Source organism: Hevea brasiliensis, chromosome 9, assembly GCF_030052815.1.
Source record: "Hevea brasiliensis isolate MT/VB/25A 57/8 chromosome 9, ASM3005281v1, whole genome shotgun sequence".
NCBI lineage: Eukaryota > Viridiplantae > Streptophyta > Magnoliopsida > Malpighiales > Euphorbiaceae > Hevea > Hevea brasiliensis.
Window position 1 is genome coordinate 91,999,482 of NC_079501.1, and position 12,158 is coordinate 92,011,639.

Sequence of the window (12,158 nt, forward strand, 5' to 3'; positions counted from 1 at the left end):
CTGAATTTTAAAAAAATTGAAATGAATTTATGAATTAAATTGGTTCAATTTGAGTTGATTTCTGCTTATCCTTCGTTTAATTATATGGTGCTATCTCTCTTTTTTAAAAATTTCTTAACATATTTAGACTCTATCATGACTGAAAAAAAAAAATATTTTGATAAACACTATAAAAATTTGAATAATTTAATTTTTAAAATTTTATGATTAAAAAATATTACAGTTTACTTATTTTTATAAAAATACTAATAAAATTGAATTATCGAATGTGATAGTTACCCTATATAATTATTTTCTTTAAAAACAATTTTAATAGTAGTAACACAAAACTAAAACTCATTTACCAATAATCCAGTGTTAGTCCTTTATGTTCTAAATAAACTCTCCTTACCAATCAAACAAGATTTAGGGCCTGTTTGGTTTAACTGTTGAATACAACCGATAGGCATTGGCGATAATCATATCTTGTTAATGGCGATAACCGATAGTGATGATAATTTGTTTTATATTAAGTGTTTGGTAAAATTATATTTAGCTGTTACTGTTAATATGTGAAATGACTAATAAGGGTATATATCATATAATTTATTTTATTATTTAAATAAATATAAAATTATAAATTTATTACATTATATTATTTATTTTATTATTAAATTAAATATATAATTATTAAATTAATATATTATATTATTTAAATAAATATATAATTATTAATCTTTTATATTATATCATTTATTTTATTATTGAAATAAGAAAATAATTATTTTTTAAGATAATTAAATAATTTTAAAAATATAGATAAAATAATAAAATAATTATTATTGTTAATAGAAAAATTTATAATTAATTTTAAGTTTTTGGATATAAATAAATATTTTATATTTTATGTTATTAATAAAAAATATTTTAATAAAGTTGAAATATGTTAATTAAAATATTAAAATTACAAATAAAAAAATAAAAATATTAATAATATTAATTTTCAAGTTAAATAAAAAAGAATAATATGGTCAAAATAAAAAATAAAACTAGATCAACTATCAGCTGATGAGAAAGCATTTCTAAAAATAGAAATGATAGAACCGGTGATGGGTATCATATCAGTTGCCCATCAGCTATCAGCTCTATTTTTTTTAAACTTGTCAAACACCACAATTTACCTATTTGAGTGTCTATCAGCTATTAGCTGCACCCAACAGGTAAACCAAACACCCCCTTAGCTCCCCTTAGGTTCAGTTAATAATAGTTATAAATAATGGCCGATAAACATACACTAACTGATATATGTAAATTTATTAATTAATGTGTTATACAATTTAAACGATAATTAATTTTCAAATATATATATTCATTGTTTTGAAATTCGAATCGATCTGAATGGTTAAACTGTAAAAATCATGAACCGGTTTATAAAATGATTCGATCCTCTCTCAAAACTTACATATCATTAAAATTGAAAAAAACTTAGCGGATCGATCAGGTACCCATCGATTCGTTCAACTCATGTCGGGAGAGTCTTCATTATTAATTTTCCATTCAGTCAATTAAATTAAAATGATATCATTTTGTTGAATCTTTACTTTCAAAATACCAAAAAATGCAGCTCAAGTGCTCAACCTTTTTTATCTCTAATTTTTAAGCTGTTATTATGTTATGGATATTTATATTGAATATGGTGCATTATATTAGATTGATAATATTATTATACAGAATTTTATATTATGGTTCAATTCCAATTCAATGGAACTCTAATTGAATCTTAAACTCTTAATTATTTACTTGTATTGATTTTTAGATTGGATATATATATATATATATATATATATATATATATATATATATATATATATATATATATAGATTGCTTCAAATATATTATTTTTTATCTTGACATTATTTTACTATTAATGTGTTACACAAATCGAGAAATAGTAAAAAATTAATTAATAAAATTATAATTATTTATTATAAGTTTGTGATGATTTCATTTTGCTTGTGAGGATGAATGTAGGAGTTGTATGTAGAATATTACTATACTTTAATAATTATTAATTAATTTTTTTCAAGAAATTTTTGAGAGGAAGAGACCACCAATTGCACCCTCAAAACTAAGCTTTGTGTACTTTTGAGCTAAGAGACATGCTGCTTTTAAGAGGAAGAACGTGCACTGGAAAAAGCTCCCAAGATTCTATTTCTGGCACTGATTCTCTCCAAGGAATATGAAACCAAAATCCATCGATTTTCTTCTCATAGAAAAAACCTTAAGTGCAATCTTTTTAATTTATTCATTAATTGGCTTGGATTTTCTCCTCATTGCATGCCTTGCAACGTGCATGGAAATTCAACGTTAGACCCAGCCAAGGTTCAGTGCGGTCTTTGAATTGAACCAGGTCAAACCCAAAATTGGCTCTGATCAACGGTTTTGGACCTTGAACAGTCTCTCGAACTGAATTGGCCTGATTGGCTCGAATGGAATGTTTCAAAGTGAAATTGGCCTGATTCAAAAACTTGTTTTTTTTAAAAAAATTATATTGAGTTTATATTTGGTTCTTTTTAATTTTTTTACATTAGAAACTAAATTATTTAATTTATGAATGACGTTTAAAAATTTATTATAGTTTGATAATATATACAACCAAATCGAAACTGTTTTGAACCAAAACCGAGCCGAATTGATAGTTGCAATTTGGAACCATTGGTGGCCAGCTCTAGACATAGCCAGTTCAGAACCGAAACTAGACTGCTTAAATTGAATCGATCAAACCTATCTTTGACTTGATTTGTAAATGAACCAAATCAAAATTAAACTACAACCGAATTAGACGGTTCTAAGCTGAACTGCCTTTTCTATTTAAAAATTAAAAGAAAAAGCTGAAAAAAAATTCTAGACCGTTGAATTTGAACTTCAACTGAAACTGCAGGGTTTAAGATTTCGATTTCGAAATATTTATATAAATATTTAATTAAATATAAAATATATGTTTTTCACAATAATATTTATAATTTTTTATAATTTTTTATTTTATATCAAATAAAATTAAAATATTTTAAAAAATTATTAAATTTTTAAAATAAGAATTATTAATAAAAATAATATTTATGTAGTTTTTAATTAAAATATATAAAATTAAACAAATTCGAATTTTTTTAGGTAATGGCAATTTGCTAATTAAGATTTAAAGAATATTTAATTCCACTTTTGCAAACATATATATATATATATATATATATTAATTCATTCCAAAAATTTTTTTTCGCGGTCCTTAACAATATTATAAAGCTAATACCAAAGAAATTATAATTTTCTAACTACCCATGAATATTTTATAAAATTTAATTATAAACCCGGTACCATAAAATTGAAGAAATTTAGAGTTCAGGTTTATTTACTCCAATTCTGACGCTTGGAACACGTCTGAGGCATCTGGAAATGGTGGGGTAGACTATTACTTTGACCCGAATTGAGAGTTGTTCTGGCAGCCTGTCTGTCCAGCTCGAAAATACAGACCCAAGCAACGGTCGAATTTCTGCGAAACGAAAGTACTTACGAGAAGCCCATAACATCAGAGGTTAGAATAAAATTGTTGGAAAATTAATTAAGCTCATTTGGAGCTCGAATAAACATTGCGAAGTTTGAGGGATCCACTGAAATTTTGGCATCGGAAAATTTTGAAATTTATATGATTGCGAAGCTCTCGTCGAGTAGAGCACATTGATACTCTCGAAATTTTCGTGGAGTTTTTGGTTGGGGAGAAATTTAGCCAAAAAGTCAAAATAGGTTAAAACTTTTCGGGTGAAAATTGAATAAATCGCTTAATGGAATTAAGTGTTCTTGGTGTCTATGAAAAGCTCTTGAATAGTAGAAGAGGTTTGGGATAAGACCCGTTCCGATTGATGGCCGAATTGGCCGAATTTTTGCCAGGAAGTTGAAGTGGTGCGCGCGTGAAGGAGAGAAGTTTGGTGAGTTTTTCCAGAGCCCTCGGCAGGGGCCGGCGAGGGGGAGGGACGGGGGAGGTGCGCCGGCGACAAGGGAAGGGAGAGAAGGTGGTAGGCCGGCTAGAGGTGGAGGGAGGAGAGAGAATCAGAGGAGAGAAGTGAGGGTGTCGGGAGAGGGAGGAGAGAGGAAGAAAAAGGAAAGAAGGCTGGTCCTATTTGATAGGTTCGATCCGATCTGGTTCGATTCGATTGGTCCGATTCAAGATACCCGAAATTAAATTTTTATTCTACCATTTGACAAAAAATGAGACCCAAAAATTTTGAAAAAATTTTAAAAAACTCAAAAAAATTTTTGGAGTCCAAATATATTTTTAGTTTTACCACTTGATCTTTAAATTAATTTATAAAAATCAATGAAATTTATAGTCTTAAGATAATCAAACCCAATTTTTAAAATTTAGAAAAATTCCAAATAAACTTTCGTAATATTTAATACAATAAAATAATTATTCAAAAATTAGTGGCATTACAAATACAATCTTTTTAATTTATTCATTAATTGGCTTGGATTTTCTCCATATTGCATGCCTTGCAACATGCATGGAATTTCAAACAATTTCTTGACGTTAGACCCAGCCAAGGTTCAGCACGGCCTTTGACTTGAACCAGGTCAAACCCAAAATTGGCCCTGATCAATGGTTTTGGGCCTTGAACAGTCTCTTGAACTGAGTCCAAAATTGGCCAATTCGAATAGACAGGTTCAAAGTGAAATTGGCCTGATTCAAAAACTTATTTTTTTAAAAACAAAATTATATTGAGTTTATATTTTGTTTTTTTAATTTTTTATATTAGAAACTAAATTATTTAATTTATGAATGACGTTTAAAAATTTATTATAGTTTGATAATATATATGACTAAATCGAAACTGTTTTGAACCAAAACCGAGCCAAATTGGTAGTTGCGGTCTGGAACCATTGGCGGCCAGCTAGAGTCCTGGCCAGTTCAGAACTGGAACTAGACTGTTTAAATCAAACCGATCAAACCTATCTTTGACTTGACTTGTAACTAAACTAAACCAAAATTGAACTGGAATCGAATAGGCCGATTCTGAGCCGAACCGCCTTTTTTATTTAAAAATTAAAAAAAAAGCTGAAAAAATTCTAGACTGTTCAATTTGAACTTAAACTGAAACTGCAGGGTTTATGATTTCGATTTCGGGCCTGTTTGGACCAGAACCAGCCTTTGTCCGGGTCTAGCCAGCTCTACCAGCCGTTACTCGTCATTAAGCTCAAAAAACATGGAAAATGAAGCTTCTTAACAGAAGTGGATGGACGTAGGCCTTGTTTCTTCCGTTTTATAAAATATCTACCATAATAATCTATACAGGATAATGAAGGGGTGGTTTGTTGTTAAAGACACTAGGGCAAAGCTGATAGGAGCAGTAAAGAGTCGTGTGGCTGTAGGTTCCAGTCACTGAAATCTTAAAGCTTTTACATTGTGCATTGATTCTCTCTCACATGAAGGATATGATGATATGGAATGCAAGTTTCTTCCATCGACAGTAACCTCTTCTCCTCACATGACTCCAATACTCTACTGCAGGTGTAATTATAGGGTGTCCCAGCGCACAATCCACTCAAATCGTGTCGTTCATGGATTGGATGACATGTCCACATCGGATAGTGGTGAGAAGCATTGATGTGTAGGGGCTAGCTAGCAGCTTGTATCAGCAAGCTGTATGATTCTTTGTTTACGGTCATAGAACAAGTATTAAGATGAACCAGGAGAGCATACATGGATTAAGAGATCTAAAAGATTAAAGAGATAGACAAACGAAAAGGAAGATTCTGGTGTTGATTTTCCTGGTTTCCAAACTTGTATTCACAAAGATGAATACAGAAAGAAATTGAGCCACTTGCAAAGGCGAGCTCCCTGTCCTCTGCATATTAAGCTAACTGCCTTTGTTGAAAGACATGTTGCACCTCAAGCAACTGTAGCATCATACTCATCATCATCGTCATCGCCACCACTCATGGCAGCTCCTTCATTTAATTCATTCTACCATAGTAAAGACCCTATTCCTCTACTTTCTCCTCTTGTTTTGCCTTCTCTATTACAGTCTGCCTACATTCAAGAAGGGAATACTGAAAAATAGCATTGAATTCTTTGTCCATGGTATAATTCTTTTAACTTTATTTGCTATTTATGTTTGTATCTAGTGTGGATCTAATATTATGACAACATGAATGGTCAAGAAATGGATTCCCAAAGTGTTCCAGTTCCCCCTTTTCCCTCTGAAATTATAATTAGCAAATAAAATAAAAGATCAGTTTAAGCATCGATACAGGGTAGCAGCAGCTAAATTTCCTCTTGCATTCATTGTTCTTGCTCTTCTGGCTCTTTATCTCATTACTTTTTCTTAAACAAAGAATCATAAGAATTTAACAAAACTAAAGCTATCAAAACAGATAAATATGCCATTATTACCTACAGAAAAATCAACGTTCAAAACTATAGAAGCTAAAGAATCAAAAGTTGCAGATGACCGATGAATGGGCGCCCTATAATCAACTTCTGACAAAACTAGAGCCTCTGGCTTTTCTCACATTTTGGTTAAGCATTAATTTCCTCACCCTCTCTGCATCATCCCATTTCTCATTTAAAGCATACAAATCACAGATAAGAGTGTAAATACCTCCATCATTCTCTGGCTTTATTACACTCAAGATCTGTTCAATCACTCTTTCAGCCATGTCAAACTGTTTATGCTCCTTGGAGGCTGACAAGAAGGAACCCCAGATAACAATATTAGTCTCGAACTTCATCATCTTAATAACCTCATAAGCTTCTTCTAACAACCCTGCCTTACCAAACAGATCAACCATGCATCCATAATGCTGAATTCTGTGCTCCAAACCATACTCTTCAATCATCCTGAAATACTTTCTTCCCTCTTCAACCAGTCCTGAATGAGCACAGGCATTGAGAATACCCGTGATAGTCAGCTCATTAGGTCTAATATCTGCCTGTTGCATCGTCTTAAACAACATCAACGTTTCTTGACTAAAGCCATGTTGTGCTGTATATATATATATATATATATATATATATATATATATATATATATATATATATATATATATGCGCATCAAATCAAAAACCAGGCAAGCATTCTTCATGTGTCCACACTAAGCATACATGTCAACCAGAATTGTGCCAATTTCAACATTCAGTTCCCACCCATTCTTAACAAAAGCCACGAACCGATTTCCCAACCAGCAATGCAAGAGAACCCAAATGTGCCCAACTTGATAAAACAGTTCCCACGGTCACTTGGTCCGGTTTTGGTTCCCCACTTGACATCATTTCTTGAAATAACGATAACCCTTTATCCCAATACCCATGGTAAAAGTAGGCTAAGTTCATGGCAGACAAAGAAGCCACATCCCTCAATGGCATTTCCTCAAAAAGGGCGAGTACATTGTTGATATTCCCTGACCTTGAATACCCTGTAATCATTGTATTCCATGTAATAGTGTTTCTTTCAGGCATTTCATCGAACAAGAGACACACATTACCAAAAGATGTGACGACATAAACATGGAGCAGAGAAGTGGCAACACAGACGTGAGTGATGAATCCCAGTTTGATTATATGAGAATGCAGATGGCAAATGATGGTGAAGTTCTGCAAACGGGTACAAGATTTGAGGGTGAAGAGAATAGAGAAGCTATCGAAAGGGATGGAGGCACGGTGCATTTGAGAGCAGAGATACAAAGCTTAGTGCGGGAAGGAGGCATTCTTGATGGCTGAAGCCCATAAGTTAAAGCTTTTGCTGAAGAAGCAGGAACTTGGGGTTACTATGGGTTTCAGGAATCGTGAGAGAGGAACTAGCATGGTTCATAAACATGCTTGAATTTTTCATTTGAGATTCCAGCAACTAATACTTTGAAGATTGTTTATCCGAATCATTACAGCTAGTACAGTATTTCTGTGTAGATTCAAATTCCAATTTCGCTAATAATACTTATTTCTATTCCTTGGTGATACAGGGTAAGCTCCTCTCCTCCTCCTCCTTCATCATTACCAGCCATCAGGAAGCGAAACCTTCGTCTCCTCCTCTATCTCATTATGTGAATTTGAACTCCTATTTTATAAAACCAGCTTTTTTGCAACCCTGCTGCAGGCCAAAGGTTAACAAACTAAGCTGTAAAAATACATTTACATATTTATTTACAACAATTCATGAGCTTCTAAATTGAGGGGAGAAAAAAATATGAAAGGGACCCGCTTTTTTAAGTGTTCATATAAGCCACATGCTTATAAACTATTTGGTCATATAATTTATTATATTATCCTAGTATATTTGTGGCTCAAAATACTTTTAAGATTTAAAGAGAAACCCTTAATGGAAGAAATATTTTTCAATTAAATCAAATAATTTGAAAATCAAATCTAAATTAAAAAATCAATTAAAAATAAAATTGATCCATGTAAATCGAACCGAATCAAAATAGAGCGATTTGGTTCGATTCAATTTTTTACTCAGTTTGATTCGGTTCGGTTCGATTTCTAAAATTTAAAATTCGATTTTTATAATTTAATTTAGTTCGGTTCGGTTTGAACTGAATGCTCACCCCTACAACCAATCTTTATCTTTTCTCTTCTTCGTTTTCTCCTCTCTCTCTCTCTCATCCTTTCCCCCCATTTTCTTGGTTGACTAGCCCCTCAGCATCATCTCTAGTTTCTCTTTCATCTCTAGCCACCTTCCCTTGGTCGATAAAATGCAAAATCCAACAAGGGGTGTAGATTCAATTTTTGGCCAAAAATCCCTCCTTAGGCCACCATAGCCAACATTCTTGGTGTCTATAGATTCATTTCATCACAAGAAAGGTTTAAAGACCAATTTCGTGGGTCATCATTTTTTTGTTTGCATGAATTGAGCTTTAAAAGAGGAATGGCAATTATTCTTAACCTCACCTCAGCTCGCTTTGCACCTGACTAATTTTCCTGACCCTGATATTGTGAGGGCCCTTCTCCCTATAATGAATCCCTAAAACCTACCTTGCACAATAATATGTAATTATTTTTATTAGAAATTAACTTATTTTAATGTATTTAGGTATTTAAATATTATAATTTAACAAAAAAATATTTGTTTATTATTAACATTATGTTTTAAATTTATATTTATAACTTATAATTTATTTTTTAAATAAATAAATTATATTATTTAATGGTAAATTGAAATAAAAAAAACATGTATAGAAAAGAAAATGCTTGCGAGGAAACCATCACGCCCCATTACCTGACGGTAAAGTTCCCGGCTTGACGCCGATTCTCTATGGGTTGAGGATGGGGAGAGCAATCTCTGCCCCCGATTCGTCCTGTTGCCATTCCTACTCTAGAAGTTTAAGGCCTCCGCTTGTTAGTGAAATTGCTTCCAAATAACTAAGCAAATATGAAATCTGAGACTATCAACAAACTCTATGTGTCAAGAGCTTTGAATAAAGACCATTTGGGACAATTTTTATTGCCAAAAAATCTCTGGGATCTATGACATATATGGTGAGTGTTTTGGGACTTTCTAATTGTCCTTTTACTTAAATAAAAATAAATGCTTAATTGACATTATGGGCTTCGTGTAAGGACCTTTATATCGAAAAAATTCCACCGATGCTTAGGACTACAATTTCCATTAGATGTGCAGGTTTATTACCTACTTCAAAAGACATCCAATAATATGTTTTTGGGCGCTTTCAAACACGTTTCAAGTAGCCTAGGTTCTTATGCGTTTCATGTAGCAAAATTTGCAAAAGTAAACCACCACTCTTAGTCTATATTTTGGCATATTAGGCTAGGTTCTTACTATGCTTATATTATGCTATCAGGCGAATCTAATTTAGTAATATGACTTGTGAAACTAAGATAACAATTTAGGGAATATTAATTGGATTTAATTAAATTAAATGGATTTTTTTTGGACATTATAAGAGTTTAGGCACCTGAGCTAAATGTAATACCCTGAATTTTTAAATAATTATTTTATGTGTAGTTATATAATTTTTGACTGGCTTGACGGCCCAGGAGGGGCCATATGATGTTGATGAGATATGAATTAAAATGTGTGATTCTAGAAGTGTTATTTGAACCATTTTGCAAGTTGGGTAGGTTCTAGGTGTAAGGAAAATTTTGTCGAAATTTCGGTAAGATCTTAGAAGCTATTTTAATTTCATGGTTTAAATTAATTATTTTGTTTTTTCAGTTTTTTGATAAAAGTCAGTGTATATGTTTAGGTGATCAGTATCAGCCGTCTTCTCCTTTCAATCGGATCAGCTGCAGTCCAGTCGATTAATTCGTGAGCAGATATTGATCTTATTTACAATTTCAATATTAATATATTTCAGGCATGCTCATGTATCACTTATACATATATGTATGTAGTGGAATATTATGCATGCTATGTTTTGCATTTATATTTGATGATATTGCCTTGGTTGTTGTGTTATGATAATCTGGAGCTGTGTATGTGAGTTGGTATGTATGTGGTGTTTATGGATATGGGTATGACGGGTAGACGTGACTGAAGCTTGACTTACTGGGACCCGATCCTTATTATGGATAAGTCGGGGTAGGCAGAGCTTTGAGTTGATCTCGCTGGCAGAGGTTGGAACTGAGAGAGCTGTGTAGGGAGATCAGCTCCCCAAATATGTATGTGTGAGTATAGATTTAACACAGGTGTGTGAGTGCTCCAGATTGTCTTTGATGTGATTTGACTTGATCTGTATGGTTTGTATGAATATGATGCATTTTATTTCTAATGATGCATTAGAATTAGATAGTTATAGAAATTATATGTAAAATCAATATCTTACTCTATGAGTCGAACGCTCACTCCTGTTCACCCTATTTTTCCAGGATACAGAAGGAGTTCTTTTTCAGAGTAACCTGCTCTCTTCCTCGCAGGTTTATTAACAGTTATTTATTTGTAATATTATTTTCTAAATTTTTAATCTAGAACTTCGCATGTGTTAACAGTATTATGGATCTTGTTAAAGACAATGTCAAATTGAGTTATTAATTTTTATTGAATGAAAATTTTTATGATATATAAATAATTTGTAAATGGTGGTAATAGGGTTGAGCTGGGCTCCCCTCGCTTTAGCAGCTGATAATCATCAGGTTGGGTTGACCTGAATTAAAATGAAATATTTTATTTTTATTTTATTTACATGTTGGGTCTCAATTTTTTGGCCTTGGTTATGGATTTGGGAACAGTAAAACTTATTATGGGCCTCAGGGGCTTTATGCCTGTCCAAGTCCTAGTACCGGTCATACCAATGGAATCGAGTCGTGACACTAAAATTGTAAATATGGATTATTTTGATTGTTTTGATAGACCTCGGAGAGGCATTGTAAAGAACGTTATGGGCTTGAGGCCATTTATGAGTTGCTTGAACATAAATTGTGTTTTCTTATAGGAGGTTATGTCATAAGTATAAGCAAAACTCTACCAAATTTTTGATATTTCTTTTATGTATGTGTTTTTGTGATCTGAGCAGACCCTTTTCCTCCTATTCGAATAAAAAAAACATGTTGCGTTATCAAGTTTGTGAGTTTGATATTGATTATATTTATAGTTTCAATATTATTGTATATGATTGTTATGCTCATGCATACACATATTATGCATACAACTAGTTACCTATTATAAGAGCATTTAAGTTGTTGCATAACTTAAAATGTTTATGTTTGTGTTTGGCTATCTTAGGAATAATTCGGCTCTTTTACATATTTATATATTATATATATGAATCAGACGAATAGACACAACTTGAATTGGTCTCATTGAAATTTGGTCCTTGTGAATTTGAATTGGCAAGGTAGACAGACGCAACTTTGAATTTATCTCGCTAGTCCTTGCTAGTGGATACAAGTGACAGTCTGGTTTTAGTTGAGTTCTTAAATTTGAAAGAGCTATTATAAGAGTCAGTCCTTACGTATCTCTATGATATTGCACAAGTTTTATCAATCCATGCGCCACAACTAAGTTAAAACATGTAATACTTTTTAAAATTTATTTATTCCTTCAAGTCGAATGAAATTAGATTATAAGGTCATATTGTGAATTTTGATCTCATTGAGTTCAAAGTTAAAAAAAAAAAATGAAAACCTTTCACCTCTAAGGTATTGAATCTAAAAATCTATATACACATATGA

At 32.1% G+C, this 12,158-nt stretch overlaps 1 pseudogene; it reads right to left on the minus strand.

The window, feature by feature from the left end:
- Positions 1-6,282: 6,282 nt before the first annotated feature.
- On the minus strand, positions 6,283-8,006 carry LOC131183294 (pentatricopeptide repeat-containing protein At1g33350-like; annotated as a pseudogene).
- Between the last annotated feature and the right edge of the window lie 4,152 nt (positions 8,007-12,158).